This window comes from Chinchilla lanigera, unplaced genomic scaffold (genome assembly GCF_000276665.1).
Source record: "Chinchilla lanigera isolate Chin_1 unplaced genomic scaffold, ChiLan1.0 scaffold00047, whole genome shotgun sequence".
NCBI classification, from domain to species: domain Eukaryota; kingdom Metazoa; phylum Chordata; class Mammalia; order Rodentia; family Chinchillidae; genus Chinchilla; species Chinchilla lanigera.
In genome coordinates, this window is record NW_004955448.1 from 4,696,318 (window position 1) to 4,723,483 (window position 27,166).

A 27,166-nucleotide genomic window follows, 5' to 3' on the forward strand; every position below is an offset into this window, starting at 1 on the left:
CCAGAATGCTATAAACAGGAAATGAAGAAGAAAAGATTGCTTCTGTCATCTTTCAGGGAGCTCCAGTCTTTGCTTTCACCTTGGACATCATCTTCTGGCTTCCAGCTCAGACTCTTCTGCTTCCAGCCCCAACCCTTCAGCCTTCCATTGTGGATCCTTTGGCTTACTGATATGGACTCACACTGGTCACTACACGGAGCTCCAGATTCCACAGTGTGTTCTGACAGACCCTCTGCACTCTTCCACACCTGACTCTGTGGGCAGCCATTATAAGCCAATCTTGTAAATTCTTATGTACTTGTATATCTTGTATTATATCTGTTTCCCTAGTATGAAAACTATGGTATTATTTTGATCCTTTCCACATAATATATTATATATAATGCCTTTTGCATTATCTTTGTAATTGAGACTATCCTAGAGCAAAACTGGCACACGATTATATATACTTAGCCATTGTACTACAGTTAAGATTTAAGTCACATTTAATTTTTTAGCACATACATAACATTACAATTAACATTGTTTTTACCTATCATATTGTATTCTTCAACAAAATATTAGGGCATTGTATGTAGCCCATTGTAGAGGACCACCTGGACGGCTCTCTTGAAAGAAGAGTAATTATCTCTATTTTGGCTGATCCTGGCCGTATTTCCATGTATTGGTGTTTGCAGAGCTGGCCAGGACGTTTCCTTATCCTCTCAATTGGCTTTGAGCAATGCAAATCAGTCTATCTGAGGTGCTAATGTGTGATCCTTGAAGCAGAGTGACAGGTCAGTGTTGCCCTACCCTGTAGATCCCAAAAAGCATGCATGAACCTAGAGGGAAGAAGAGCCATGCTCCACATTGTCGGCTGGGATCAAGCCTTGAGATAAGAGGCCACGAATTCCCAGGGCATGAAAATTGCACATCAGAGCTGAAGCAGCAACCCTAAAACATGGAATACTGCCTCAAACTGTGTTGTGCAGATTGCTGTTTTTGCACACCCTTCTCTCTGCTTATTCCAGAGCTGATCTCAGGCCCCCTACCTAGCCCAGATCACGGCACTCACGTACTTCCTGCTACAGTCACTCATCCCTAAGCCACTCTCCTCCTTACAAATTAATAAAATCAGAGTTTGGGCCTGGGTACAGGCCTTTCTTCCAGTTAGCTGCCATACTAGCTGGATTTAGGATGCCCTTGGCTCCCCATGATGAATATGCCTCAGTGTCTTCATTCTCACATGGGTTGAGAGACCATGTCACTGGACGTGGTAGATTGGAATCAACTTAATGGAATTCCAGTAACTTCCTTGGGATTACAAATTTAAGCTTCCTGAACCATGATGAGGTTCAGGAAGTCTTTCCATATCCTATTATATTCATACTACTGTTCAAACCCTTAAAAGTACTTACAATCCACTGTAGCATTTGGGGAAATAAGAGTCATCAAAATCTTAGGTTGAGTATAAGGACTTTTTTCTTTATATGTTAGAGTAGCAGATTGCATTATAAAGGGAACGTTTCCTTGTAAGCAATAGAAACCAACTTAAAGCCTTTTGAAAGAAAAACAGAATTATTTTTTTGTGTGACTAAAAAGTTCAGACATTATCTGAATTTGTGCTGCAGTAGAACCAGGTTGTCAATGGTGCTACTCCCCTTTGTCTAGATTGGGCAGTAGTATATCTTCTTACTTAGCTTTATTCATAGACAGCTTCCTTTTTAAAAATTCTAGCCTATGCTTGGGATTCATTCTGATTGGCGCAGCCTGATCTGAACACTTCGGCTACTGCTTCTGGGATGACGACTTCTCATAAGCCTCACACATGCTCTCTTGGGCTCACACTGGAGCTCCTCGCATTAGAGGATTCAGAACTGGATGAAAGCAGTGCTCTGGAGTGACACAGAGCCGACAGAAACATGGCTGAAACACAGATTTCATACGACATTTGACTTTCCTACTAACAGCCATTTGTATTAATACCCTGACATGGTTTTACTACAATATTTAGAGTGCTGGTATAGTAATATAGACTGTGTTACTTAAATATTATATTTATTTAAATAAAGCATCTTGTTGGAAATGTGGAATGGACCTTTCATCTCAGCACTCTGGGAGGCTGAGGCAAGAAGACTGCAATTCTAACCCACTCTGGGCAACTTAGCAACCTAGTGAGACCCTGTTTCAAAATAAAAACAGCTATAGATGTCACTCAGTGCAAAAAGCCTGAGTGTAATTCTCAGAATCACCCCGCCTTGAAGTTCTACATTTAATTTATGAATTCAATTAATATAAAGTCCTATTTAGGAAAAGAAAAATGAGTAAAAACAATTATTTTAAGAACAAAAACTTTAAAACTTTTCATTTCATTATTTCTACGCATCTACTCCTTTCCAACATTTGTAGGCCAGAGTTCGGCTTAAGTGCTTATTTATGAAGTTGGAAATGTAGGCTGCCCATCACACTTATGATGTTCTGTTTCACTGTTATTCTGCATGTACTGTACCTCCATAAATCAAGTCTCTGTTGGGTTTTGGGAGTAGAAGAACATCTCCCAAGAAGGTATCCTTTTTAATCTGGTGGTAGCTTTCTACAAAGATAAAGCCTTTACCCAGTTTCACCACCATAGGTGAAGAATTATTAATCATTTGTTCAAGGAGATAGACCAAAGCACTTACACCTAACATATTCTCCTTTTGAAGAGAAGATGAGGAAGTAGTATAACGATCTTTCCTGAGTACCAGAACATCATTTCTACTGCACAAAGGCATAAGAGCAAAAAGAGTGTCCATATTTGTTTTTGAAAGTGCACTAATAAATTAAAATTCAAAACCTGTGAAGGATAAGATTAGATCAAATTTTCTCCATAATATCACTAAGACATTTGATTACATGAGAAAAATGTTATATGATGTTTTATATTTTCTTTTTTATGTGGGGGGGGGGTTTTGGGTTTTTTTCCGGTACCAGAAATCAAACTCACGACCTTGCGCTTGCCACTGAGCTAAATCCCCAGCCCCTATATTTTATTTTTTCTTTCATCTATTAAAATTAACCTGATCCCCTGAGTACAGTAGCTGGAACTACAGGCAATTATGACCCAGTTGAGCATTTTAATCTTAAGTAACACTCACTGAGTGGGTCTACATGCTATTTATTTTTCTGAATACTTTACTTGAATGTTGGTTCCATTTTACAAGGAAGTAAATGGAATGAATGGAAAATAAGTGTTTTGCCTATGAACACACAGGTAGGAAATGAAGATATTCTGGCTCCTGTCTCCAGCGCTCCATGATCTTATGATCTGAAGCCTTATGACCCAGCAAACAGAGCTTCTCTCCACTGAATCAGCTCAAGTGTCCACCTACTGTGATACTGCAAAGAAGTTAAAGGTCTAAAGAGATAGTTGAAGCTTTCTTCCTAGGACATCAATCAATGGACTCTGGAGGAAGGAGTCTTTGAGTTTTGGTTAAATTTTCCCATAAAACGTGAAATTTAGGGGGCTGGGGATTTAGCTCAGCGAAACAGCGCCTGCCTGGCAAGCACAAGGTTGTGAGTTCGGTTCCCAGTACCAGAAAAACAAACAAACAAACAAAAATACCCATGAAATTTAGAAATTCCTCAAGGACTATTTAAGAAGTCAATACTAATTAGAATGCAATTTAAATAATTTCTATGGTACCACATCATAGGATCTCACAAAAGCTTTCAAATTGTCTTCCTACCATTGTTTTTACTGTGTAAAGAATTACATGAAGCTTATCATATTGAAGACTGAAATCTTTCTATCTCTCACTTTTGAAAAGTTCTAATGACTATGACAGTCAAAGTTCCATTGGAATTTTATTTATTACAGCACAAGTGATTTTCAAAATTAAGATCAAACCATGGAACTATAATGTAAGTGATTTAAAACAGTAAATATTTTAAAAGAATAGAATTGGGTAAAAATCATAGTGTTAATCATGAAACATGGAAAATTTCAACTTTTTCTCAGAAAACATTTTTTTGCTTTTAAAATTAGACTCAAAATTTTTCTATTTTTGTGGTTTTATCTATGTGTATTTAGCATACTAAAAACAACAGATTTTATTCTTTGAAACAGTGTCTCATTGTATATTTCGGGCTGGGCTGGAACTCACGAATAGCCCAAGCTGGCCTTAAATTTACAGCAATCCTTTTGCCTCAGCCTCCTTGCTGTTGGGATTATAGGCATGAGTCAACATGTTTGGCTACAAAAATATTTTAAAATACTTAAGTAATTTTAAAATAATATATCACTTAATATTAACACCTATAATGTCTTAATTAAGAAATAACATTTTATAAAATAATATAAGTATCCACAAAATTGTTTTACATTTTTTGCTATTCTCAATATCTTGGTAGAGGAGAGACATTTAGGTTCTTCTCTCTGTTTCTTCTGTATTCAGCCCTTTGTGATGATGTTGTTTTAGCTGGAAATAGCTATCATTTTTAAAAGATAATTATGGATGTTCTTCTTTGATATCACCCCAAGTTGTCGAGTGGTAATTTCTTAAATGTTCACAATGTTGATTTGAAACAGTATCAATGGACTTCTCATCTCTGTTGTACTAAAAATCCACTGCTATCTTGCAGTTTAAATGAATCCTTACACTCATGAACCCTTGCATGAGCTTCTAACATTATATATTGGTTATTTAGAAAATATGGGTTCCTTAATTTTACAGACCTTGCAAATATTTACACATTTCATTGCATAATATCAATAATAGCAAAGAAAACCAGATTTGTTAGTATTCATAACAATTTTTTCAGAAAAGTCTCTTAGGAAACTGACACGGTTACAGTGAAGGTCATAAGTTTTCCAAAATTCTAACTTTTGTTGGAAAGCTTGAATTTTATTACTGATGACATATGCTATTTATTTTTCTTGAGGTGACAACAGAATGACCAACTTGCCTAGTTTTGTACAAGACCGCCAGTGGCTTGTAGATTTCACTTTGAAAATCACTGATCTGAAAGAATATTGTTTATACAGTTAACATTACAAATATTTGGTATTTAAGTACACATTATCACTGTGCTTATTTGTCTGCTTTTTCACTCTCTGTCAAGGAGGTCAGTAGGTCTGTTCAAAACCATACTCACCTGTGGAAGAGAACTTCAAATGACAGAGTGATCTAGATGGCATGATCTGGATGATCTGCAAGTTATTCATTGCTCTGTGGCTCGGTTTCCTAGAATCATCTTTTTTTTTTTTAGTGTAGGGGTTGGTAATTTGGTTGGGCTCGATGCATGCTATGTAGCAAAGGAAGTGGTTAGCTTAAATTAGTGATTGACAACCAGAGAAGCACACTACCTATGAGTCATGGAAATGTGTATGGGGTGTGATTTTATTTGAATTTATTGTCACAGCTGAGGAGGGGTCAGTGACATTCAGAAACCAGGATCAGAGATGCTCTGGGCCTTCCCAATAAATAATCCTACCTTAAAAACAAAAACACTACCTTTGAGAAGTGTCGGATGATTAATGCTGAATTCCTGCAGTAGAAATCTTTATCAACAAACAGTAAGTGCTGTGTCAAAGGAGAAAGACACACGACAACACACTGCTGGAAGATATATGTGTGAAAAGGGCTAAGGTTGAGCTATCTGGGCTTATTGGTAGGATTTTTAAGGATGAAAGGGGGAAGATGAGGGCCTGTGTGATGGTGCCATATCTTCCTTGTCGTGTGCCTTCTCTGTCTCTAGCTCCAGTTAGGGTATCACAACATCGAAGTCAATTTTTCAACTTTTATTTATAATGTGATTATGTACACATATATTGCATAGCTCAAAAGATATCTCACCTACATTTCTTTATCACACAAAAGAATAGTGTGAACAAAGTCGTGAATCAAAAATAAAACACTTGTTTTTCATCGAATCATAGAATCAGAATGTAACTGAGTGATTGACTGTTTTTAGAATTTTTAGCTACTTTGCTCCTGTTGTTTTCAAGTAGGAAATTTACAGGCCAAACAGGGAATTTGTTAAAGTCATGAAGTAGCTAAAGGAAACCGAGTATTAGTAAACACAGATAACTAAAGTTAAAATGGCATGGATGGCTTAAGTATTCAGAATATATTTGCATTTTTAAATTCTAATCACATAATACTTTTTAGTTAGTGCAATCTCATATCAGTTTAACTCAAGGATCTTTTCTTTTTACAGCTTGTGCCTTACAGAACTCAGCTTTTTGTGCTGAGTGAATATGAGAAGGAAGTATTACTGAAAACGAAGGGTCTTAAGAGTTGTTTATGCAACTTTTCCATAGAACAATCTCAATATCTTATGGACTTATTTTTTATTTCTGAGTTAGCTGGGAGCTTTGACTCCTACACCTTTTAGATGCAGTATTTTGTACTTTGCAAAATTCCAAGGACATCATCTACCAAAAGGCAGAGAAATACGGATAAAGATGACTTATTCATTCTTTAGTTCTTTTTTGTTTGCTTTTGAAAAAGGGTCTCACTATGTAGTTTTTTTGTTTTTTTTTTTTCCAAGACAGGCTGTTGTTATGAACTCACTATTTAGCCCAGGCTGGACTTAAACTCGTGGGAATTCTCTTGTCTCAACCTCCCAAGTGCTGAGATTATAGTCATGTGCTACCAAACGTGGCTTTATTTTCTATTTCTTTGTTTGGGTAAAATACGTGATTGAGGGAACCAGATTTTAAGTGAAGAACTTTAACCTGCTGAGTTCTCCGTGTACTTCTCCAGGGGCGCCGCTCCAGACTGTGCCTCTCCTACTCCTGTTTCAGCTCCCATAAAAATTTATAGATTTAATTTGCCTTGAAAAATCTGAAGAAATTATTAAATCCTAGCTGTGCCTGCATCAATCCAGGGATTTGGTCAAGCTCCCTAAGCTCACTGGGACTCACTTTCTTCGTGTAGAAAATCACTGGCATGTATTACACAGTTATTGTGAACCACCGTGCTTAATGACTGTGTTCAATTCTCCCTTTAAAAAGATTTTTTAAAATACATACATATAATAATTACGGACAGCTTCCATCACTATAACAAATACATGGGATAAACAAACTCACAAAGAGGAAACCGTTATCTGGACTCAGTTATGCAGTTCAGTTTGTGATTGATTGGCCGCGTTGCTCCGGTTCCTGTCGTGAGGCAGCACATTCCGGGGCGCAGGATAGAGCAAAACTCGTCACTTCACGGCCAGGAAGCAAGAGAGGAAGACAACGGCACCAGGTTTCACACCTCCAGTGACCAGAGACTCTTCCTAGGCTCTGCCTCTGAAAGGTTCCAACACCCCCCAACAGTGCCACCAGCTGGGGACCAACACTTGGATGCGTGAGCTGTTGGAGGACATTCATCCGAACCGCAGCAGATGTGTACCTAGGTTTTGACACCTTCTCAGGGGTCAAGCTTCAGTTTCTTTTGAGTGCTTATTTTTAAAAGATACTTTTAAAGACACTATAGATCTTTTAAAACAGAAATAGATGTTAACTTTTAATGCCATGTTTCTAACTGGGTGTTTTTAGGACAAATATTTGAAAACTACCTTCATTAAATTTGTACTTTGTTTTTTTTTTTTTTTTGGTTTTTCTCCGGTACCGGGAACCGAACTCACGACCTTGCGCTTGTCAGGCAGGCGCTTTTGCCGCTGAGCTAAATCCCCAGCCCCTAAATTTGTACTTTGGAAATCAAATTTTACTACTAATGAGACAAAATGAACTCACAAAAATATTCATAATGGGATTTTGTGCAGTTTTAATGTATACACAGTTCCTAAGAGCTAAAAGACTTTTTACAACTCTCAATTTTTAAAACTTTGAATATTGCTTTACAAATAGTAACATTTTAACAATATTTATAATTTACTCAGATTCATGTTAATAGCATCTTCTGAACTACTATTTTATGAATTATTAAGCTGAAGAATACTTTAAGATTATTGGTCTTGAGGACTGAGTTTAGTTTTCAATCATTTCTAAATTTATATCACAGTGTACATTTCCCTACCCCTTAGTAAAGAAACAGAGGCAAGCGAGGGTAAGGCGGGAGCTTGACTACAAGTCTTTAGCACAAAATCGCTGTCTACACAAGTGATGTCAAGCCTCATTGCACCTGCTTGCTAATGTAAAGAGAGACAGGCCATAAGCAATCAGTCTGGTGACTGACTTCCGGCTTCTTACTCCAGCGGTGATGGAGATTCATCCCAGTGCTGTATAAAAACTTTGCTGAAAGAATCTCTGTAGCCGGTATTAGGTTGAATGAGAACACTGCTTTGAAAATATGCATGAGGAGTTTCTAAGGGCGATGCAAGTACAAGTTGTGAATACAGCCCTCCTCAGCTGGCATTTGTTATCATGTTCCAAATTTTTTGTCAAATTTTAAAGATCACATTATAGGTTTTCCAACAATAGTAAACTATGGGAAGGAAAAATTATCTTTGGGCTTTAAACAACTGAAATATTTGCTACTGAAATTCTAAGTTTGTTTCCACTGTGGCAATAATGTCTATTTGCTTGAATTACCTAAAAAAAAAAAAAAAAAAACCCCTTGTATTTCTTGACATGCTGATTTCCAGAACAGTTTGCATGTTTTCAAGAGTTAAAAGTTGAATTCGCCATTTGGCAGTAATTTTGTGATTGCAATTTGTCTTGGAGAGTCTTTAAAAGTTGTCACATAAATAGTAACCCAATCTATGTAATGAAGCAACAGGTCTATAAAAGGCAGAAAACAGGAAACAAGAGAGGAAAAAAAAAGTATGGTAGTCCAGCACAGACAATGTATCTAAAAGCATACCTGCACTTAGGACAACTGTCTTACATATTTTATGTATTCTTTGTCCTATTAGTCTAGTTTTTAACCTATACACATAATAGTTCACTTTATTAAGATCTTATAAGATAAATCAATGAATCTGGTGCTGGAAGAATAACAGGTAAAGGCAAGGGGGGAAAAATAATTGAAATGTGCTATGTATATCTACCAATTCTCTATAGTGAATGCAGTCATTATGTACTGCAAACATGTACTAATAAAAGTATAAAAAGGAAATTGTATAAAAACAGCAAAAAAGAGCAAGCCTACTGGGCTATATACTATAGGATTGAATACTAAATTTTCATTACCTTCTGATGTCAATAGCAACCCCTATCTTTATAATTAAGTCCAATTTTCATTGATATCTAAACAAGACAATTAGTAACTTTACCCTTTTCTTCCGTTTCCTTTAAAAGAGTATTTTGTGAGTCCTCAGTTCATTCATCTCTTTTCAAATGCCCAAAGTTATTCCTTAATATACCCATAGCTCATGAAGAGGAGCACGGATGTAAATAATATGAGAAAAATTGATGTTTGTGATTATAGGGAGTATTGATCTTTTGAATGGTATTTTTAAATGATTCATCTTTAGTTTCTTTTTACAGCTAAAGACTCAACAGCAGGATGAAAATTTCGGCCTTGCTTTTCATCTCAGCCACACAAAGATGTTATGAAGAGCTGCTCTGAACCCATCCTGTTTGTGAAAACAACCTCCCCAAAGGAGCACGGACCATTGTTGTTCTCCTCCGTTCCTGTCAGTAATTGATTCAGGAAGCTTTCTTGAAGAATCAGTTCTTCTGCTTTATTATCACTTCTGCCGAATGTTGCGCAGGGATTGTCAAAAATTTGAATGTAATAAAATGAATAACATTACATCTATAATGAATATAATTTAGGCCTTCAGACTGTAGACTTTTCAGTGGTATAGATGTACCTTTTGAACATCAATGATAATGACATTACAGGTATAAAAATATAGGAAATAGACTGAAATGACCTTTGTCCTGTAATACTCGGTAAGTTATTTGTTAAAAGGAGTCCTCTCTGTCACTTAACTTGTTTCCTTCTCATACAGGAGAAGATGAAGTGAGGATATGGGAGATAATGTGAAGAGGGTACCCGGTATGTGAGATGTTAGTTTTTTTTTTTTTTTTTTGAGACAGAGTTTAGCTATGCAGTTTTGGCTGGCCTGGAACTCACTTTGTAGCCCAGGCTGGCCTTGAACTCACAGCCATCCTCCTACCTCAGTCTCCTGAGTGCTGAAATTCTAGGTGTGCACCACCACATCTGGCTGAGATGTTAGTTTCTTTTTTATAAATGTATTATCACATCTAAGACACAGTGTGATTAGCCAGCTTTGACAAGGATCCACTATTAACGTATCAGAAGCAAAGACAGAGCGGATACTGAGACATAGTGTATATCCCAATGATAAGACAATGCCACCTTGTTCTCTCTTTTTAGGGAGTCCAAGTTAAACAGTAAGTGGAAGAGTCTCAAGCTTAGTCACCCAGGTCATGACTTGAAGATCAATTTGATCTCTCTCTTCACTTCCTCCCACCCCACAAGGAGTCCGGTGTGTCTCTCAGAACTCTGCTCTCCAGAATGTGGAAAGATAGACACATTGCAGAGTTCCAGCTCAGGGCTTGGTGTCATCCTGAGTCACTCCTGGCTTCCCCTCAGGCATCCTGAGTTGCCTCCTAGGAATGGAATAGGCAGTGGGCCAAGGTGCTGTTTTCCTCCTCCACATTATCAGTTATGGAGGCCGGAGCCAACTTTGCAACTTCTGGTTCCTCTGGATAGATTCTTCCTCACGCTCTTTCAAAATATAATTAGTGTTTATCCACTGTTACCAGCATTACTACTCTTTTGAGCAGGTTAATCAGGTAATTCTTCTCACAAGCTGCAGCTTCCTGCTAAGTTATCTTCTCTCCTGTCGAAGGACCGATGAAAAACTTGGCTTCCACTAAGTCTAGTTCATCTATGGCTCTTCCAACTGAGACCATTTGTTGCAGGAATAGTTCCACCACTTACAACATTCTCATTGCAGTAGGTTGCAATTTCCTTGAGCACTAGAAGGACTTTTTTTAAAGAAAAGATTCTGTCATTTCACCAAATGTAGGACGCCTCCTTCTAAATGAGCAAGATTCAGCAGGTCTGGTGCAGCTAACCTTGATCCTTCCTAGCTGGTGTCTTATTGCTGCTTCTTGCCCAGCCCCCATCCTGTGTTTTAACCTGGCTCCTCTTTTATGTTCACTTATTTCATCACTTGAAAGAAAACAGCAGGACCTGGAAACTCTAGTCCAGTCATGCTCCTGGACTCTTGTCTTGCTCTGCGGTCTCTTTTGATCTCAATTTCTTCTTTCTCACTGTTACAAGTGTGGCAACTGAGAAGCCTGGGGAATTTGCAATAAACCGAGGACTGCAGGAGAACATGGATGTGAGTGTGGGAAGCAAGGTGTGTCTTCTGTGTAGCAACGCCTGGTCTCACGTTTGCTATGACTGCAGATGTTGCCGCCCTCTCCCCAAGCTGAGATTTTATGGCCACACAGAAGTGTGAATTCCTACATTTAATTACAACATATGGTGAGTTACAACATGCTCTGGTGCTGGTTTTAACACTTGCAAAGTAATTGGAGGATTGTCCGTTCTTAGATATTTAATTGCCTCATGGCTGCAGAGGAGGTACTGCCACAGCTGGTTTTCACAATGAAAGGTTTCCACAGGGTGCTGTGGTTTTGGCTGGCCTTCTGTTCTTGGGAAGAAATAACATGCATTCCTGCCTTTGCAATATGATGTTCTTTTCATCTCTATTTTTCACTTTCTTGGTTGGCTCTTAAAAAAAGTCAAATTTCAAATGAAATGGTATTTAGATTGGAAATTGGCCACATGCTACTGAGGTAGGGAGGGCATGTGTGCCTCATATTAATGACAAATTTTCACTTGAGTTCCCATGATTGGTTACCTTTTTCATAAAACTCTTTAATTCATTTAATAAAAATGTTAGCGTCTAACATACACTGTACTGTAAGAGTTTTAGATTTTGTATTGTTTTCATATTTTGTATATCATATTGTATATTTCAAATGATATTTTGCATTTATGTTAATATACTATTTTCTAGCTGAGTCATTTTGAGTTTTTAAAGAACTCTAAGATATAATTTCTATATTCATTTGCATTATAAAGGGGATCTAAATGATTATCAAATCATTTAAAAATGTTAGGTTTTTAACTGAGTTGATTTGCTTTGTAGACTAATTTTACGTGGTAGTCAAACTATTTCTATCATGGTTTTATAGCTGTGCATTCATTTCTCATATACTTCATAATCTGGGGAAAATAACTTTAAAAATAAGCATAGAATGTTTCCATGCTGAATAAGACCTAAAGTATTTCCAGTACCAGAATGTTTCCTACTGAAACCAGAAGTTGTGTTTTAGAAGGACATGATTAATATCCATGATGTGAATTTTAAAAATCAGTTGGCCTAGATAAGTAACTATGACTTTTTAGAGAAAAGCTGATTCCAGGACTATGGCAGTGAAGGTTTGGGTTGAAACTGAGATTTCAAAAACAATTAATACATTATCTTTATTCTGGGAAGTAAGGAAATACACAAACAATGAGGATACATCCAAAGGACAGAAAAGCTAGCTTCTGTGAGTTCTATTGGCCAAATCTGGAACAATGAGAAAGAGAGAGAGAGAGATTAATGGATTATAATTAATAAAACAAGAATTCATAGATCCAAACTGGCAATAAATAAGGAAAATGAAAAGCTGTTTCTTGCAGCAAAAAATGCTGGCTGGCAATAAGAGAACACTAATATAAAAAATGCAGTTGGAAAATTACCATTTTGCAATCTTCAGAGTACATAAAATTGATCATAGCTAGAAATATCAAGAGATACTCAACCAAGCAAAGGGAAATTTGATGAGAAACAAGAATTTTGCAGTCTCCAGTGATCTGTCTACAAATTGCTTAATAATCATGAAAGGACAAATAGTGTGGAAATGGGGCGACATATTACTTAACCAACAGACTATCAGAAGGGTCACTAATAAGAGGAAAGGAACAGCAAGCGCCTTCCCGCGTGATGCCACAGGAAAGCAACGTTAGTCATGCAGCAGCCTGCTCGGCCTGAATCATCTCTTCCTCATTGTGAGGAAAGAGCAGAGAGATCCAAACCTGCACAGATACACTCTCTGGAATAACTGGCCTGTAGTCATCAGAAATGTCAATGGCGTGAAAGCCAAAGTCAGGCCCATTAACCACTCCAAATTAAATGAGACTAAAGAGACATGACAGCTAAATAGACTATGTGATCCCATACAGTATCCCATGCTGGAGAAAAATTCTATAAAGGATAATTTTTTTTTAACAACTGAGGAAATTGAAATGGACTTCAAAGTGTTGGATGAATGTAAAATGTCCTGAATGTAGCCATTATACTGTGATTCTATAAGAGAAAAAATATCTGGTTATAGGAGAGTTAAGCTGAAAATTTAAGGCATAAAGTGGCACAATTTGTCCAACTTACCCTTATGTGATTCAAAAATGTATGTTTTGAATTTACATATATTAATCTGTATATGTGAAGTAGGTAGGTGGAGAGGTAGATATAAAGAAAAGAGAGAAAGCAAGTATCAAAGCTTAGTAAACCTGAGTAAAGAGATTTTTTGTATCATTCTTGCAACTTTTCTGTAAATTTGAAGATATTTCAAGCACAGTTTTTAAAGAGAAAACACAAGGAAACTGTATTAGTCAGTGTCCACTAGAGAAACAAGTTTAATGTCAGATGTAGAAATACTGTATATAAGGATTTACAAGCTAGGCTTACAATGGCCATGAGAAAAGAGCAGAGAAATCCAAACCTTAACAGACACACTCCATGGAGTAACTATGGAGAGTCAGGTGTGGAAGAGCGCAGAAGTGCTGTCAGAGAGCTGGAGATCCGCAGGATCTCGTCTAAGGCCTGGAGCTCACTGTGAAGGGTCTGAACTGGCACCACTCACACCCAGGGTGGGTCTTCTATCTTCAGTAAATCCCTTTGACTACACCCACAACTATGCCGATCCAATTTAGTTAGGCATTTCTTACTCAAATTGACAAAATGAGTTTCTATCACAAAAACAATCATTGAATTTATTTTTATTAAACACTCAACAAAGCCCTTACTATGGTTTGGAAATTAGGTGTTCCCCAAGGATCCAGCTGATTAGCGGCTACTCCCCAGGGCGTTAAGTGTTGGCAGGTGGTGGACCTGTAAGAGGTAGGGTCTAGCAGGAAGTCCTTGGGTAATTGGAGGTTCTCCCCTAGAGAAAGATGCAAGCATTTTTTGCTCTTAAGAAACAATTGCTTTAAAGGAGAAAGCTTCCCCCTCCTTCCCATTTTTTCATATGAACCTTCTCACACATTTCTTCCTGCCATAGAATGCAAGGCCTGTGCCAGTCTACAATATTCTGTTGGGACTTTCACTCTCCAAAACTGCATCAGACAAACCTCTTCTTTCTATGAACTTAGCTGCGTTAGGTGTCCCAGTGTAGTGATGAGCTCACTGAGACTGTCCCATTTCTCTGAAAACCAGAGAGAAACCCCCATGCATTGAAGTTTAAAATCTAGCTGAGAAGACTATATCAACATGTGAAATAATCAAATAACTTTTAGGTAATAGAATGACAAGTGCAGGAAAGTTATGAAATACTCTTATATAAGTTGGGAAGTCATTTATTTATGTATCCCACAACTCTCTGATAATATGCAGGGCTCTAACTTTTTTCTGAAGTTACATAGAAAACATTTCTCCACATAGCAGAAAGCCATTGCCCTTGGATTTAGAATACTTAATTCCTAGATCATCTCTGTCATTAAAAGTTGCTTGACTTTGTTAAGACTTTTAACATAATGTGACCTCAGTGTTTTCACCTGTGAAATGAGGGGATGGGTTAGGGAAAGCCCCTTCAACTTTAAAGGCCTACCGTTCTCCAGGGAATGGATACCATAAGAGCTATGCAGAGTAGACAGCTAATGAAAACAGCTGGGTGTGTCAAACTGCTTTGAGGATTTGCAGGTAGGCTACGTAAGCAAATGGGTAATTTCCTGTGGAAGCGATACACTTTGATGATTAAAAAACACTTTATATTCTAATGCTGCTTTTATTTCCTCACATACCTTTAATATGATTTGACATTTCAAGCAATACTGCTGTGAGATACACAGGGCACATACCTTCAAGTAACTGTTTTCAAAAAGCACAGCTGAAACACTGAGAGTTTACCTTTTAACATTGAATAATATTTCTTTGTCTGCCAACTTCAAGAATTTGGCTTCACAATCACATAAAAGAGTCTGGGTTCACGATCACATAAAAGAAACAAATTAATGCTCCATATGCTTTGCTTTGTCTGTGTGCTACCTATAGCCCCCAACCCGATACTCTATAATCACATTTGCTTTGTTCTTAATGACCAATTATTCTATACATTGCTACTAGGTTAATTAAAATGTTTAAATAAACTTATTTCATATGACTCTAGTTATATGAATATTATTTCTTAAGACACAAAGTTGCAAGATTAGACTCAAGAAGGAGATAAAATGCATGTTAATAAATTTCTAATACTTAAAGAATATCTCAAATATGTAGATCAAATTCTTTTTTCAGTTTATTAAATATCACTGAATATCATTGTTTTATAGCTCTAAAGCAAACATGATTTCTTTATACATGTTTTTACATATTTGAAATTTATAATCAACTTTATTTTTATTGTACATAGAATTAAAATATGTTTTCATCTTGTAATAAGTCACCCAGTTTTTATTAAGAATATTTTCTACAGGACTATTTCACTTGAAGTCTTACTCTTCAGAATGTTCTGATTTTCTGTTACTATTTGGACTGTTGATTTTCTAAACCTGCTGGACAGCTCTCACCCAATAATTATTTTTCATAGATTTCTAGGTCAAGTTCACTTTTTTCTTGGCTATCATGATCATTGTCTAAATTACTTATTTTTGCCTTAGTATATCATCAGATAATTCTTCTTTTCTCCTTTAGAAAGTACATAAGGTAAGTAAAAAATTTCTAAGCATTTGTATGGCAGATATCTTTTGAAATTGAAAAATAATTTAGACAGGTATATAATTCTTGTTTCAAAAGAATTTCTAGTCAGAACTTTTAAAGCATTCTCCATTATATTCTATCAATCAATTTTCCTGGGGAGGAGAGTGATACCCATCTCCTCCTCTCATTTCTTTACAGATAATTTGTTTCATCTCTCAGGGAATTCTTTGGATCTTATCTTTCATATAGTGAAGTTTCAGAAAAGGTGCCTACCTATGGATTCCTGTTTTAATGCAACATTTAGTGATCTCCTTAATCTACATTATTCACTTAGTCAATGCAATTAGAGGGTTACCTGCTATGTACCAGCATCCAATAGGGGCCTTGGCCGTTACAGGCAGGTTGTTCAACTTCTTTAGAGAACATCTGTTGAGTTTTAGCTTAACTGAGGGTGGACATGCAGAAGAATGCAGTTAAAGGTAGACTTACATAGTTTTTCTGTAGAACAGAAATGCTACTTTCTTGTGATTCTTGCTAACTTTAAGCTCTGAAACTGCAGTTTTTATTTGTATGTGATTGGCTCTCTGAGTCTGTGAGTGATATATCTATGGATTCAAGCAATTGCCGATTGCAAAAACTAGGAAAAAGTTATATCTATACTGAAAATGCACAGACTTCTTTTCGCATCATTATTCTCTAAACAAAGCAGTTAAACAACTATGTGCTTATATATTGTATTAGGTATTACCAACAATCTAGAGGTGATTGAAAATGTACTGGAGGATGTGTGAAGGTTACAGGCAAGTACTAGATCATTGAAGGGCCTTGAGCATCTGCTGATTCTGGTGTCTGAAGGGAGTCCTAGAAACAATCTTTCAAGGATACCGTGGAGTGATTGTAATTTCTTCTTTGCAGATTTATTTGGCTTTGATTCAGAACGGTGTAATCTAACTTTTATTGAGCAGTATTCCAGGAACTATCCTAAGTGTTTATTGTGTCCTAACTTGGTCAGTCCACACAAGAACTCTACGAGAAAAGTATTGTAATTACCCACATTTTAAAATGAGGAGACAGAGCTGTTCAAAGTGATACAGCTCAGGGTTGGCCCAGCTGTCATTTGAATTTAGGCAATCTCTGATCGCATACTCTATTTATCTTGGACAAGTATATAATAATTTCTGATTCATCAGTCCTGGGATTTATTGTGGACTTAATCCTCTTCACACATTTTATACAGGTGTTTCAGCAGAATGGGAGGTGAAGAGGCCAATGGGGAAAGACATGTGTTTTGCTCACAATATTTTACTATAGGTTACCCATGATTTCTGAATGCTAAATTCACAAAGTCTGCTGGCCAACTCCAGATATAAGTAGTTACTCACGCTGAGAATTTATGTAGCACCATAATGGCTGACAATAAGTGGCCAGAAGGTTACTTTTAGAAGTCTAAGGCTTCTGTGGGCATTCTTTCCTATTGCTGTAACTATTGCCTACCTCCACAGCTGGAACCCTCTCTTGCTGATAAAGATTTAAAGATGCCACTTAACTCTCCCATTACCTGCCATGCTCAGTTTTCTGTTTTGTTTTTTTTTTTTTTTGGTTTTTCTCCGGTACCGGGAACCGAACTCACGACCTTGCGCTTGCCAAGCAGGCGCTTTTGCCGCTGAGCTAAATCCCCAGCCCCTTCATGCTCAGTTTTCTGATTGGGCTGTGGTAGTGGCATAGAGGAAAGTAACAGTAGAACTGAATGAGGGAGGGAGGAGGGAGTGGAATTCGTATGGGACCTAGGCTAGATGCTTGCTTTCTGCTAATTACTGCATACCTATAATGACTCATGTGTTCTGTAGATACTCTATATATCAATGTATTTAATTTTTATAATAACCCTGTAGCGAAAGCATCATGCTCCATGGATGAGGATGTTAAGGATTTTGTCTTAGGTCACACAGGAAGTATATTCTTGTGCCTTTGAAGCCCATGTCAGTTTCACTCTGTCATGATGCCTTCCAACACTTTAGGGCAGCATCTGGAATGGAGTGGGTGATCATGCATGTTTACTCTCCATTCCCGTCTTTCACTACACTCACACACACACACACACACCCCAGTGCAAACAATATGTATTAATGGTTATGTGCTGGTATTTGGTAGAGTAGCAGGATTGATATTCTTCTGTGAGTCAAATCATATCTCTCAGGCACACTGCAATGTACCTTTCTGAGGGGTGGGAGTGGAGGAAAAGGCATGGAATTGTGCTCAGAATGATGACTGCTTATAGGTCAGGCTGCGAGGGCTGCAGAAGCGTAGCTCCTCCCACACAGCACTCCTGCAATTCTGACCCTGTGTTCAGTTCCCTCAAGGTGAGGTATTTTACCATATTAAAGAGCAGATTACCTTGCTAAGAGTCCTTGTCAGCTTACTGAGGATGAATTTTGAGACTATACTCTTAAATGAAACAAATTCCACACACAAAATTAAATATCACATGTTTTATATAAGAAACAGAAAACATAAATAATTAAAAGAGAAAAATAAAAGACAGATAATAGGAAACCGAGAGTTTTTGCCAATGGGAAGGGGACCAAGAGATGCAGGTGTTATAGGTAGCTAAGTTAGGTAAAAATATTGTAGGCATTCAGACAGGGCTGGGCCCTTGTGGTCAGTGCAGAAGACAGCTGTGGCTGGAGGCGTGTTCACTGAAGGCCAGGCTTCAAGGAAAAGAACAACTCACCTATATACTTCCTCTAGGGATGAAGAGCAGTGACTGATATTCTGAGTAGCCATCAATCACCTTGGGGAGGAGGACCAAACCTCCTTAACTCACCCCTTCCGGGAAAGTCCTTGTCTGTCCCCTGTGCGCTTGCTATGTGACTTGCTCCCCCATTTGATTCCTATTTAATCGCTATTACCAAGTGACTATACTTGTAATCCTATTGGTTGATCACAGTTTTGTCCCACCTCATACCCATCCTATGATTTGCCATTGGATCAATATTACCTAAGCAACTATGCTAGTAATCTTAGTGATATGTTATAGTTTTGTCCCACCTTAAGCGTGCCTCACTTCCTCTTGGCTTTGCTCAATAAATACCCTTGAGAAACGAGGTCGGTGGGCAACCTGATTTCCAGCTCCGTCAGTCTTAGACAGAAACTTTCCTTTCTCTCAATGAATTCTTCCTACTCTTAACCTCCATTGTTCCTAAGATTCACTCCTTGATTTTAGAGAACATGAACTTGGATATCTCGCAGGTTGGGAGTCTCTTTCCCCTATAGCAGAGGGAAGGTGGATGGGCAAGGGCAAGTAGAAAGAATTAAGCTTTGTTATGTTCGTGTCCAAGATCCCCATGATGAATGTGGTCATTATGAACTGCAAACATGTACTAATAAAAATAAAAATGAAAAGCAAAGAATTCTTATCACCGTTATGTGAACTAAACTTATGAAATTCACTTAAAAAGATAACAGATCACAAAATTATGGCAAGTTACTTATATCTCTTTTCAACAGGTTTTTGCCATTTTCCCATCAAAAGTTTGAGTTTCTTTCTTAGTCCTTTAATTCTGGATGCGGCCGGCTACCTTGCTTTGGGTGAAGGGACGTGAGAAAACGCGGAGCAGAGGCGAGAAGAACACTGCACACCTTCTTACCACCCTGCGAACGAGCCTCCCAGGGGATGAGCGGCCATGTGAGAAGGGGCTCGAGCACCACAGCTTCCTGGACTATCGCTGCAGACGCGAGGAAGAGACAACTTTAGATCCAGCAGCCCCACAGGAGCTGGTCTAACCCAGAAGCAGGAGCCAGATCACCCACAACATTGTGAGATGATGTAAATGATTGTTGTTTTAAGGTACTAAACTTTGTGGTGTTCTGATGTGAGGCAAAAGCGAATGGCCTCGCCTAGCTAGTTGAGGAAGCTTGGAGAGGGGGAGCAAGCTGCCTGGGAGAGGGACCTGGATTACCATTGTTCAACTTAAGGGTCTTGAATGTTTGGCTAGAGGCAGGGGAACCCTAAGGAGAGAAAAGTACAGAAAAAGGGGTAAGGGCATACGTAAAACGAAGTCCACTCTTCCTCACTATTGACCTTGTTATAGCTTCAAGAAGAAACATTGGAACGTGAGTGTTTTATGTCCAGTGTTGGAATTTCGCTGTAACTTGTACAATGCAAAGTGATCTGACACCCTTATTTACTTTTTTATTTAATGGGCCATTGAGTTTCATCTTGACCCAGAACTCTGAGTCTGAGTAGGCTGAGAGGCCTTTTCTGCAGTTGGGAAACATCAGAAGCAGAGAGCAGAAGCCGTGTCCCTGAGTACCCTGCCAGTCTCCTGCAACCTACTGCAACACTGTACTGTGTTAAAAACACCAGACTCTAGTGCTCTAACTTAGAACTATAACCAGTTTGGTAACGGGCGTTGTCCCTCCACTGTGGAGTAGTAACTGAATGCATGTCTGCTGTCTGTAGGGACTGAGGTTTCCTAGAGCACGAATCTTCTTTTATCCATTCATTCTTTTATTTGTGCGGAAAATGTTCATTGTTTTACCACGGTGCATGCCTGATTTCATGGATGGTGCTATTTAAGCAGAAGAGAAAAGAAACAACATACATCTGTTGGGTTTTTGTTCGTTTATTTTTATTTTGTAGTGCTGGAGATAAAATGCAGTGCCTCGTGCATGCTAGGTTATGTCTCTACTACTGAACTACATCCCTAGCTCCATAATCCATTTTCAAAAAACATTTTGGGTTGCTATTGAGTAGTTACTAAATGTTGTGGGCACAGAGAAGGAAGAAGAAAGGCTTGATTTAATCCAAGCTCCTGTATCATAACTCATCTTGCTTTATCTCCTACAATTCACAGTGCACTAAATAGCGAGGATGACTTAGTGAAACATATTAGGTTATATACGTTTTCAATTAAATTTCTTACTACACTTACAAAGTAAAAGGGAATTTCCTCCTGACTGTACCTTGATCATTCTGGCTTTCATTTCTTAGGTAACCCTTAACTTGCGCTTCTTGGCCGACACCTTAGAAGAAGAGCTTCCTGCTGCCTAAAGCAGCATCATTCCTTCTCCTGGTTCAGAGCGTAGCTTAGGAGACTGAACTCCTGACCCCTGATAAAGTGACTGCGGACTGACCCTGAGGAACTCCACCATGATATGCTTTTTCCCGCCCTCCTTCTTTTCCTTCCACTTTTTTTTCCCCCTTTCTTCGCTTTGTTTCTCTGCACTAGAATCCAAGCACCACCAAAAGTGTGGCTATACTTCCTCGCTGCTATGCTGCTCTTTCCCAGGTGTCGTAGGTGCTTTTGGGGAGATGCATAGCAGAATCCTGAGTGCTGCAAGACTTGCAGGTACACGTTGGGTGGCCAAGAGGGGGAGATGGCTTTTTTTTATTTATTTATTTATTTATTTATTTATTTATTTATTTATTTATTTTGAGATAGGATCTCACTATGCAGTTCAGGCTGGCCTTGAGCTCACTTTGTAGCCCAGGCTGGTCCCAAACTCGCATTGATCCTCCTGCCTCAGCCTCCCTAGTGCTGGGATTACATGCGCGCACCCCGACGCCAGGCCTTGGGAGATGGCGTTTTAAACAGGAAACGTGTCACTGTATTAAAAAACAGGAGACGGCAAAGTGCATTGGAGGGTTTTGATACCTTTTCTTGCAGGCTTTTTAACTTTTATTTTTACTGGTACATGTTTGCACTACATAATGATTACATTCACCCCGGTGAAGTGAGCTGATCTAAGTTCGGATCGCTTCATTTTTTTCATCCTTGCCCCTCCCTCAATTTCTTCGTTCCTTTTTGCAGAAGAAATATCTCCCTGGCTCCTATTAGCCATCTTTTATTTTCCTCTTTAATGTATCTATATTTTATGTTTCTAATCTAACAGAAGTCAGGTGATATTTAAGCTTATGTGTCTGATTTATTTCACTTAACATTATTGTCCCAAGGGGCAATATTTTTCCTACCAATGCTTCGTTTGCCCTCTTTCTAAACTTTTTAAGCAAGGTGTTGATGAAGACCGCTCAAGGAAATTATGTCAAGCCCATTGTTTTCATGTTGGCAAATGACAGGAGGCCCGGATGTGCATGGGGCGATTGGGGGTGAAGACGGAAGAAAAAGCGCCACCAGAGCGCCTTTGCCCTGCGCAGGGCCCGCGTTTTATTTTAATTTTTTATTCTAGAGAGAAAAGAAAACAAAATAGCAATAACCAAGGCAAAAACAAAACAACACAAAAATAATAAAAGCAATACAGAAGTTTAAAACAAGGTAATAAGAAATTAGCAATGGTTGTTATATTACATATTGTTATCTTCAACGAAGTTGCTCAGATTATCAGATGTAAGAATGCAAGATTGACCAAACCATTAAAGAGAAAAAGGAATAATAATTTAAAAAAAATTAGAAACGATACAGAGTTTCGCCTACGTTTTAACCCACCTCGGACTCTCGGTCCTCTTCTCAGCAAGACTCAAGGCCAGCTGCTCCTGCGGTTGGTTCTGCAGCTCAGCTCTTCACAGGGCAGGAAGGAAGGGCGGGTCTGCTTGAGATTTCCTGTCTCGCTGCGAGCCACTGATACTGAGCACTTTTCATACCCTTTGCAGCCTGCTATCCGGAGAGCAGGAATGCTGCCCCAGAAGTCAGGCCGGAACCGCCGCCAGCTCGTGATAACTGCCCTCTCCCTCCTTTAAGCCAGCAGCTCGCTTTCAGGGGGGTCCCCTTGGCCTGCTCAGACTTGGAAAAGGGGCCCTGCAGTAGCGCTGTAAGCGGAGAGAGAAGCTCAGGAGAGTGAGCATCAGTCGGGTGAGGCAGACAAGGACACTGGCTTTGGAGACTGGAGCCCAAGCAGGAGGTTCCCTTCCGCCTGGCTGGGAAAGGCCGGGCTGCCTGGTACCTGCTCCCCCGCACTCCCTGCCGGCCTGCGTTCCTCCTGGCAAGGAGTGCGGGGTTTTACTTTTAAAATAATTCTTGCACGCGCAGTGTAATGTTGCAGAGTAATTCTACCAAGTGGCAATGGTGACAGCCCCACTACCTACCTTCAACACCCCTCGTTATTACTCAGACCCTCCCAGCAGCCCCCACAAGCCCTCCACTCAGCCTGCTGCTCTGAGGGGGGGTGATGTACACAGCAGTGCTTTGAAAGTCTTAGTCATTACGTAAAGGTGAGACTCATACCTGAGTCAGTATTTCAGGAATAATATTTTATTTAGTTTACGAAAAAAGTATGAACTTTGGATGTATACAGGGCTAAGTTCAGGTATATGCCTTCTGTCCCCTTCCAGCTGTAGGATTACTACTGTGACTTCCTCCCACCTAAAAGGGGGACAGTGCTAAGTGCTTCTTGGGTTATAGCGCTTACAGGGATGTGCACGAAAACTCCCCAACTCCGTGTGGCCCGTAGGAGACTCACTGCAGATACGGGCTCCCTTCCTTTTGTCATTTTTCCTCTATAGATGATAGAAAGGAATCACAGGCCTCTACAATCCTTCACTGGGTGTTGGATCATCTTTCAGAGTGCCTGCAGAAATAGTGAGGAGGAAGAGGCATGGGCAGAGGAGTGAGAAATAACATCCCCATGAGGCAGGCTGCTGTCGTGAGGAAAACTTCTTCTGACCATGTATTTGAAAGCGGCTGTTTGTATTAGCCATGTGAAAATCATGCTTCGAAGATATAACGGAAGATATATTACTAAAATGCATTTTTTTCTTTAACAATGATTGCAGCAATATAAACATGATCCTCAGGCTTTGGTGGAGAAATGTAATGAATTTAGTTATGATATGAGTAAGTAGTTATGATATGAGTAATGAATTTAGTTATGATATGAGTAAGTTTAAATTGCGAGCCACTAATTGGCTACCTCAGAGAACCAGGACTCTCACAGTGTGTGTTCATCAGAGGTGAAAAATTAAGTTATACAGTAGTCACCACAGTGTGTTAGAGAATTAGATATAGTTTTCAGTGTTTTTATTCTGTTCAAACAATTAGACATCTAGTTTAATCTATGAAACTTAGGACCGGGGATACAGCTCGTGGCACAAGCATCTGACTGGCAAGCGCAAGGCCCTGAGTTTGATTCCTAGTATCAAAAAAAAACAAGAAAAAAAGAAAAAAGAAAAGGAACCTGGATCAAGCTTACAATGGTAATTATTTTATTAAGCAGATAGGTTTTTTTTTCTCTGTCACTCCTGATCTTTAATCTGTAGATTAGAAAGTAATAGTAGTCTTGTGTATGTGTGTGTGAGATACTAAAAATTGAATACGGGGCCTTCACAGTAAGCTACATCTTCCCCCTTTTTTGTTTATTTATTAATATATTTATTTTGAGACAGTCTCTCACTAAGTCACTAAATTGCCTAGACTATACTTGAAATAGAAATCCTTGTGCCTCAGCCTCGCAGAGTGCTGGGATTACAAGTGTGTGCCACCATGCCCGGTTTGTATGAGTACTCTCAGAATGAGGTGAGGCATTCTCTACTTCCCATGGGACTTTTTATGAATGTGGTCTTAGCGCATACCAAAGACTATTTGAGTTGCAAAAAAAAATGTCTTCAGAACTATCTCAGCAAGCGTGAGACTTTACAGTTCTCTTTCAGACAAACTCTTCAAAGACGTCAGCACGACATTATTGTGTAAGGCCCAGAAACTTAGAAAGCAAATAGCATTCTTTTCCCTTGTGTTGGGAGCTTAACAATAATTCCAAGTTCTAATTACATCTTGACAACTAAAACTAAGTATATTTTTCAAAAAAAAGACACTAAGACCAGGATAAACATTCGTACACAATAATATACTTTTCACTACAAGGCCTTCGTTTTCTTTCACAGAACTATCTCCTAACAAAATTCTGACCCTGTGTACTTATGCCTGTATTGCTGGACTGGCCCAAAATGTGGGAAGTAATACTCTGACAAATTGAGTATGTAGCCCTGATAATTACCTTGAATATTTTGGCCTCAGTGGGTTCAGGGAGCTTTATTTCCCAGTGGTTGACGATATTTATTGAGCAAATATTTGGTGAAGAGTTTAAAAGGCATTATCCAGAACGATGAGAAAGGATAGAAAGGGATAAAGAGAAATGAGTAATGTTTAGTGCATTCTTTTCTTTTAGGAGCAGTTTGTAAGATCTTTGTATAAACTGAATTTAATAACAGCAGTTTATTGTAGCTGTTATTATCCACGGATGTCCTGAGGATGTAACTCAGAAGTATTTTAATGCTATTAATATTACTAAGCTTAACATGAGTTTTTTCATCATGGAAGAGAATTTTCTACTTAAATAGTTCCTTGTGATAGAGTTATTCTTGGATTAAAATGTAAGCTGTGCATTTTTAGTTCACATTTTTGTTATTGAATATTCTGATCTACATAGAGTAGGACCCACATCTAAGGAACAGAACTTTGGTAGTGAGTCATATGGAAAATAAAACTGAGTATTTTTTTGGAGAAAAGAATTTAATGGTGATGATGTAAAATAGGCAGACTCAAACATGTGTTTGAACTATGTTTTTCTCCCTACCTCTTAATCCTCCCTGTATTATATAAAAGCAATCTAGAGAGGCATGTGATTTTCAGAATAATTATATTTAACACAAGAAGCAACAAATGGCATTTTGAAAACTAAAATACTTTTCCTCTACTGGTTTTCACTGTGAAATTAGAACGTCCTCTAAGTTTATGTATGTGCGGTTGAATACTTCATTGGGGGAGTTAAGAAGACACACAGACCTAGGCCACAACAGACCTAAATGTATCAGAGAACTGTAGTTTCTCCTTAAATCCTGACCATGAACTCTCTGTCCTACTGTTAACTCCTTTACCCAAACGTCTATTCCTCCAATCAGAGAACATTAGCCTTTTACTCACAAACGCTGCAGCCTAGAGCAGGGCTTGCTGACGGCCCCGATGCAGGTCTGGTCCAGATCAGCCCCTTCTGCCTGGTCGGACAGAGCGATTGTGGGCTGCAGTGGCTCTCAAGATGGAACTTCTTGAAGGCATTGTTAAAACACAGCCTGCTGGAGCTTTAGTCCTGCTGACTTAGTAGGCCAGAGGCAGTCCCTCGAAAGCAGCATTTCTAAGCTCTCAGCTGATATTGTCAGCCTGGGAACTTTACCTGAGAACCACTGGTGTGGTGCAAAAAGCCCAAAAATAGAAATGGAGAAATCATGCCTTCATCTATTTTGACAGCTTCCTGCCACTAAACACGTGTGTCTGAACTTCAGACCTAGTTCCCTCATTTAGAAAATAAAGAAGGTTCAGCTGGTAAATCTTGTTAAATTTTCTTCAGTGATTTTTCTGTTCATCTCATATGTGCTACCCCAGCAATGCAAGCAGACTCATCCCACAGTCATTTCAAATTGTGAACCTGTCTTCTGAAGATGTATCATAGTCTCATTGAAAGCATTAGAGGGCAGGGTGGCTAGGAAAAAACACCTAAGTTATTTCTGAATATGAAATAAAACCATCACATTCTTAGATCAGAGGTTCCACATGATGTGCCAGAACAGGTTACAAGTATGCTGAGATAGTGATTTTCTTGAAGCTGGACCATCCACAGCCCCCAGGCAGTCCCTCTTCAAACTGTCTCCTTCCCCTCTGCAACCATGGGCATGTTATGATTTTCTATGTACTGTCGTATGAAAGAGTTGGGGAAGTACAGTAAGGTTAAGTAAAGTGATTTTATTTCTACATCCATTCAGTAGTTCTAATATTTTCCACATCTGATTCATTTAAGAGTGAGAGAAGTCTGATGGGAAAGACTGGCCCTGATATGGTAATTTAGTCTTTAAAATGTCAGCAGAAATATTGGCACCATTCTTAGTGTATTCTACTTTGATGAAGGAATTTAATAGGCTCTGGAGGAGATGATTTGATTTCCCTGAAGTCACTTAAGAGACAGTTCTCCCGTTCAGCACTTTATCATTTTTGTTGTATCACCAGCCACACACTGGGCATTACACAGAGTGTAATAAGGAGCCAGTTGGAAGCTGGCTAAGGGCAGGAAGCACGCATGTGCAAGCGCATCCATGTGTGTGGTGGCTGGAATTTGGGAATCGAGAGTATGGAAGAATGTGTCTGAGTCCTCAGATGGGACTTTCAGGTTTCCTGAAAGTTTAGGCAGTGCCACCACCTAGATCTTCCTCTGCTGGAAATCCCATTGAAATCTAGAGAAATCCTCAGAGACTAGAAGAGCACTGGGAATGCGATGGGTACTCAGAATATATCTTTCAATAGCTTTATAAGGTCTTGATAGGGACAATTTCATTTCAATCTACTATTTAGAACCTATA

General features: G+C 38.8%; 2 long non-coding RNA genes across 2 annotated transcripts in view; one reads left to right on the forward strand and one right to left on the reverse strand.

Annotated features, from left to right (window-relative positions):
• LOC106149533 overlaps positions 1 to 20,475 on the forward strand; it is a 54,802-nt gene extending 34,327 nt beyond the window's left edge. The window contains exons 2-4 of the long non-coding RNA XR_001235787.1: positions 9,407 to 9,817; positions 11,181 to 11,387; positions 19,378 to 20,475. This is a non-coding gene — a long non-coding RNA (uncharacterized LOC106149533). The remainder of the gene's footprint in view (positions 1 to 9,406; positions 9,818 to 11,180; positions 11,388 to 19,377) is intronic.
• On the reverse strand, positions 12,401 to 23,190 carry LOC106149534. The gene is made up of 3 exons (XR_001235788.1): positions 22,317 to 23,190; positions 13,983 to 14,119; positions 12,401 to 12,483 (listed from the first exon to the last, which is right to left on the reverse strand). It is a non-coding gene; the product is annotated as an uncharacterized LOC106149534 (long non-coding RNA).
• Positions 23,191 to 27,166: the final 3,976 nt, after the last annotated feature.